Source organism: Rhinoderma darwinii, chromosome 4, assembly GCF_050947455.1.
Source record: "Rhinoderma darwinii isolate aRhiDar2 chromosome 4, aRhiDar2.hap1, whole genome shotgun sequence".
Lineage (NCBI taxonomy): Eukaryota > Metazoa > Chordata > Amphibia > Anura > Rhinodermatidae > Rhinoderma > Rhinoderma darwinii.
The window spans coordinates 335,242,203-335,248,944 of NC_134690.1; the positions used below are offsets into that span (position 1 = coordinate 335,242,203).

At 39.9% G+C, this 6,742-nt stretch overlaps 1 long non-coding RNA gene across 1 annotated transcript; it reads right to left on the bottom strand.

Moving 5' to 3' along the window:
• Positions 1 to 2,644: 2,644 nt before the first annotated feature.
• Positions 2,645 to 4,825, bottom strand: LOC142761261 (uncharacterized). The gene is made up of 3 exons (XR_012883588.1): positions 4,742 to 4,825; positions 3,719 to 3,888; positions 2,645 to 2,756 (listed from the first exon to the last, which is right to left on the bottom strand). It is a non-coding gene; the product is annotated as an uncharacterized LOC142761261 (long non-coding RNA).
• Between the last annotated feature and the right edge of the window lie 1,917 nt (positions 4,826 to 6,742).

Below are 6,742 nucleotides of genomic sequence, written 5' to 3' on the forward strand. Positions count from 1 at the left end.
CTGAGAAGACATAACGGAAATGTAATTTTTTTTCATTATATACATGTTACACAAATTCTATGACATTATAAAAGGAATTACCATATTTTTCAGACTATAAGACGCAGTTTTTAGCAAGAATAAATCTTGTGAAAAAGTCCCCGCGTCTTATAGTCCGCAGTCAAGGGACCCAGCATCGCCGGGCCCCCTGACTGCTTCATTACTTAACCCCTTCCCGACCCATGACTTGCCGGAACATCATGGAGCGGGGGGGGGGGGGGATGATATATGGAGCGGGATCACGCGCTGAGCCCGCTCCATACACTGCAGGTGTCAGCTGTGTTTTACAGCGAACACGCTGCTTTAATGGCCAGGAACAGCAATTTTGCTGTTCCTGGCCATTTAAAGGGGTTGTGCCATAAAAAAATATGTATCCCCTATCCTCAGGAGAACGAGTACCGAAAGTCACCAAGAGCGCTGCATGAGAAGCCTTGACTTCTGCGTTCTGTGTCCGGCAGCTTCATAGAGATGGGATTCTTTTGCGCATGCGCGAGCGGCTCTCCATTGATCTTTATGGAGCTGCGGAACAGATAAGCCGGACACAGAACCCGGAGGTCCATGCTTCTCATGTAGTGCTTTGGGTGACTTTCGGTCCCCTATTCTCCTTATCGCTGGGGGTCCCAGCGGGCGGACCCCCAGCAATCTCACATGTAGCCCCTGTCCTGTGGATAGGGAATACGTGTTTTTTATGGCAAACCCCTTTAACTAGTTAAATGCCGCGGTCAACAGCGACTGTGGCATTTATAGGGGTTTTTCTATGAAGGACATTTATGACATATCCTCAGGAACTATCTCTAGAATGGGGCCCCCTAAACCCTAGCTTTCTGTGCTCTCCTGGCCACTTTATTGCATGTGGAGTTACTGAAACAGCGTAACTCGCTGAGCTACACTGTTTCCGTAACTCCCATAGAACTAAACAGTAGTTACGGAAACAGCATAGATCGCATGCTACGCTGCTTCCGTAACTGCCATTCCCTGCTATGGGAGTTAGGGAAACAGCGTGGCTCAGCGAGTTACGCTGTTTCGGTAACTCCACATGCAACCAAGTGGCCACTGGCTCAAGTCCCCTAGGGGAACTAATAAAATGTGTAAGAAAAAAAAGTTAGATTCATTTTCAGGAGTGTTAAAAAATAAAATATTAAAAGTTAAAAAAAAAACTATTCCCATTTTTCCCCAAGCACAATGTAAAAAATAACATTATTTTGTATCGCTGCGTCCGTAAAAGTCTGATCTATTACAATATAACATTATTTAACTTGCACGGTGAGTTTAAAAATGTAAAACATCAAAATAATTTTTGGGTCGCTTAAGCGCTTAAAAAATGTAATAAAAAAAAAAGTGATCAAAAAAATCGTACGTACCAAATAATGGTGCCAATAAAACTACAGCTCGTCCCGCAAAAAATAAGCCCTCACACTGCTCAATTGATGAAAAATATATACAAAAAGTTATGGCTCTCAGAATGTGGTGAAACAGAATAAATTATTTTTTAACAAATAATTTTTTTCCTATTTTCTGTTGTCTAAATCCTAGGTGCGTCTTTATGGTCAGATGCGTCTTATAGTCCGAAAAATACGGTATACACCTATATCCTAAATACACACAATATTAACCCTTTTCCCATAAATAAAAATGTAATCTTATACTTTTGATAATAAATATATAAACAGCAAGAAAGCAGCACTTTAGTAGTTAAGATAATCCGGGTGCAAGCCCTTGAATACCAATCCAGTATGCAAAAGCGGTATACAGAAAGCAAAGACTGGCAGCACTCCAACGGGTTTAGTAAAAAAGGTAGACGTTCTTCATCTATGCAACATTTCAGCTCGCTCTATGGAGCCTTTCTCAAGCAATACAAACAGTGATTTAAGGCAGGTATATGAGGGTGCACATTTCAATTAGTGTAATAAGCATATTTAAATATAAAATACAGAATACAGAAGTGTATAAAGTGCTAACAGTGCAAAATTGTTGTCCAATCCACACAATGACATTGTTAAAGTGCATCAAAATTTATAAAATGTACAATACATGTAAACATCTAGTTTTACAGTAAATTCAGGCAGAACTATATTAATACAAATAATAATATACAAATAATAATAAAAAGCTGATAATTGTGACTCACCACATGAAATACACTCCACGACGCATCAGCCCACACCAGCTCTCTCGGCGTTCTACCCTAACCACTGTGCATGACAGCAAAAAGACCGTCTAAGGATAGGTTACTAGGTACGCTCATCAAACTGGGTCCAAGCACATGCGAGTTTTAAAAATGCTATAGAGACGCGTCCCTAGCAACCCGCGAATTTGTGGATATAACTTATAAACGTATCGTTCAGATATACAAACTGGCACAGTGAAGAGAAAAAAGGAGTCAGAACTAGAAAGATCCTATATAAAGGATGGACATGTAAGGTCCATCTAAATTTGACTATGTAAATATATAAGACTCTTCATACTAGGGAATACGCTGTCAACATGACAACACATTAAATCCCCGAATATGTAGATTAGAACTTAAGTTAAGAGAACCTCAATTTAACCATTAAAGGGACAGATCGGATCAATAATTTCAAGGAGTGATTTTAATGAACACCAGTAAGCCATGTCAGTACATTTAATAAGTTTGAAAGATATATAGTATATATCAATAAATCCTGCGGTGATGCATAAGTGGAAGTCCTCAGGTGAAGAGTCCATTACAGTGATGTCTCCATGGAAAAAAAGAAAAAGACAAAATATTAAAAATGATTTTCTTTATATGTCCACACTAGATAATACATAGTAATAGAGTGATCTATAATGTAGAAAAACCATATCTTATTCAAATTGACAAATGTTTTAATAATATTGCCATTCTGTTTTACCTACACAGGGACGAGTTGAGAAACCCTAAAACTTTCGGGGCAAACCATTCATTTACCTCAAACTACCTAGTTTAAAGTCCACATTTAGACCATGTGGTCTCAATGTGCCTAAATGGTGAATCCAATCGATCTCCTTTCATTTTAATAGGACGACACTATCACCCCCCCCCCAGTCAATACATAGGGGTACATGGTTTTTTATTTTCTAACAGAAAAATGTAAAGTGATTTTCAAATCTCAGAAAGTGATGGCACATCAATAGGATATGCCAACACCTTCTGATCGGTGGGGATCCGACTTCCGGGACACCCCCATTCTTGAAAATAAAGGGTCATAGTGTTCGTTTAGCCTGCTGGAAACTGCGATACAACTTAATTCCAGTGAATGGGGCTGTTTTGAATTTTCCTATACAGCCGGTGGCCAGAGTGCCAATGTACAGTAAACATTTTTTAAACTAAACTTAATTCTAAGGACCAGTGGGGGTCTTGGCAATTGACTTCCCACAGACCAGAAAGTGATGGCAATATGATGGGAATACCCATTTAATGCCACCTATGACGGGAATAAACTTGTATGACATATTTCTGCAACTGGTTGATTGCTGAATTTATCATAGTGGAAAAAGGAAGCATAGCATTTCCAAATGATGAAAATGTGGTAAGTACTGGGATTTCACTTTCTTTGTGAGGGCCCTCTTTGGGTTACTTTTTTACTTATGTCTTGTTATGTGTGTATTTTATATTGTCGCCGTTTTTCCAGCCTAAGTTTAGTAATAAAGCATTTTTGCATATTTGAAATATTCATACCTTATGGCTTTTTTGTTGATACCTTCCTATTGGTTTCATTGATGTATTTTTGGGTTTCACAATACTCAATTACTTTATAGTTCCACCAAGGGATTTTTTTCTCTCTGGCTTTGTAGGTTTATTTTAAAGCTGTATCATGTTGATAAATGAGCCCAAAATGTCTTTCATACCTGGAATACAACATGACAATAAAGGAGAGATTAGTATGTCTGAAGAAAATCGGACAATATGCCTCAAGTGATTTTTATAACCTCCTTTGTGAAGATCTGAGATCAGCTATTCAGACTTTATGTCTTACATTTCAGTATGTTTTACTTTTGTCTCAGCCTGACAACCTCAATAACACCTTACACTTCCCTTTATAATATCATTTATATACTACTGACAAAAAACATGTAATTTATACTGCGATTTCACATGTATAAAGGAACATGATTCTCTGCCCTGTACATTACCTTAAATTTCCAGTGCCCAAGGCAACGTAAGGTAATGCCTTCTATAAGGTCACACATTTCTCACATAAAATCATTTGTTATTCTAAGTGTTAATGTTAGAAAAAATATCCTCTTAAATGTTCTAAGATGTTTATGCATGCATTTATTTTACATACCCCATTTTTAGATGTTCCAATGTCCCAATAATTATTATACGAGAGGCACAGTTTTGCACATGCTCCACAGCCATGCCTTCTTCATACATTACTGTCCGCTCCTTCCCTCTGCTCTCTGTTCTCCTCTCTGTGCTAGAGTATATATTAGCTAACAGGTAGTTGATGAAACCTACATCAGCTAATATCGTAAGTCCCTATATGATTTACCAGTGGGACTAAGGTGGAGACAGGGACACTGAAACATAAACCCATGAGTATTTTTTTTCACTTCTGTTTTGAAGCCAGCAAGAGAACAGCTTTGAGATTTACTGGTAGATCACAATCTGTTATTTGAAAAAGCACTCCAGGGAATTATTCCCCTCCCCCACTCTAACATTTAGTAAAATATAGTGTAATGTTGTGTATTTGCTTACCTGGTGCTCTATATTACCCATAGCTGCCCTGTTGTGGGCTGCCCGGGGGTCACGTGATCTTCATTCTGACTATCTGAATCCTACAGTGTCTGCTGTAGAAACCGGTAGTGAGTGTCTCAATGCAAGTCTATAAGAGCCTCGATGTGAGTCTCATAGACTTGCATTGAGAGATTGACCGATGGTTTCTACAGCAGAAGATATAGGATTCAGAGGTCAGAAAGAAGATCACGTGACTCCCAGTCTGAAGCGGCTACGGGGAAGGTAGAGAACCAAGTAAGCCAATACACAACATTACACTTAGTTTCACTAAATGTTAAAGGGCAGATCTGGGCGGAAAAATAATCCACTGGAGTTCTTCTTTAAGTAATTATAAATATGATTTGTTTTGCAAGAGATGTGATCATTGGACATTTATTATTTAAAGAGCTTTTAAAAAAGGAAGCAGAAGAAAAGTAAAATATTCGAATAAACTGTCAGCAGTCCATTAAGAGGAAAAGATTAGTAAATAGGATATATGGAAATTACTGAATTGGCTGTTTTTATACGTTTTACTATCTATAATGGAGGTTGACAATGCATTATGCATGCACAACCACCTCTCCATCTCCACCTAGACCCCCATGGATCAAACATTTCTGACATATTCAATAGTTATATTGTAAATGTCTGTGATGGAAAAATCCTGTTAAAGAGTCAATAGTTTGGTTGTGTCACGTTGGGTACATGGACCCACTGGGCCGTACCGCCTTGGCGGTATGGCAGCTGGCCAACAGGACACAGGTCACAGTCTATAGTTCATATAGGTGTACCTGTGGTAGCTTAGACAGTAGCAAGACAGGCTTGGCTGGGACTTAGGCAGCAGGCAGACACCAGGAGTGGTGAAGCAGGACAGGCATTGTACTCAGCGCAGTACGACTCCAACTCAATACGTGACTTGACCAGGATAGCACGGGATACAGGTTACAGGTAGCAGGAACTGGAAACACTGGGAACAGGAAAACACTTTGGAGACCATTTGCATAGACAGACTAGGGTAACAACAACAAAGCTCAGGCAAGGCAGGAAGGGGCTGGGCCCCTCTTATAGTCCAGGGTGCTAATGGGCTAATTTGGCACTTTAACTCAGGTGTGCGCGCTGGCCCTTTAAGAGAGGGCATGAGCGTGTGCACGCACCCTACGGGAACTAGCCGGGAGAAACGGAAGTGGGGACCAGCGCTCACGGATCCATGGCTGCGGCCGTCAGAAGGTGAGTGAGCCTGATGGCCCGCGGCCATGGGCATGACAGGTTGCACTGCTGTGGAGGAGGGTGAGAGAGATCTGGATCTGCTTTATTTATTGTCTGGACAAAGAGCAGTTTACATGGCTGCTACAGAGACTATACACTGAAATATTGATCAAATAAAATGTAGGATCTCGTGGATTTGTATGGTACTAAGAAATAGTTACTATACAATTTGCATCTGTCGATTAAAGGGAAACTCTGGGGAAAATCATAGTTTTCTATAAAGTATCAATAATCATGATGTCTGATGCTGCTATTGTTTATTGTAGGTTTCTGAGTAATAAAATATCATACAGAATGTGTCTGGGCCATTGCATAGGAACAATCCAGGAATGCAATGGGTGACAACCACAAATCTAAGCCTTGGGTATTCTACAGTCACTATCTCTCCATGGCTGCTTTTTGCTTCCTGTAGATGATGTAAGGCTCTTATCAATATCTGCCACTTCCTTCTGTGGGCAGCAGTTTGCCTGCTGCTTGTGACATGCATGCTGCTGCAAAGATCACAGTCCTCACCCCTCTCCTGTGCCTTTTCTGTGACCTGGAACTGTGTCTGATCACAATTTAGAATGATCCAGATAACTTTAGCTTTTTATATCTGTGAAATGGCCAAACCTCACTTTGCGATTCCTAGGCAAGACCTCATAAATTAAACACAGCTTCTGAGTGCAGACAGTAATTTCCACAATCAAGATGATGGAAATAATCTTGATTATTATG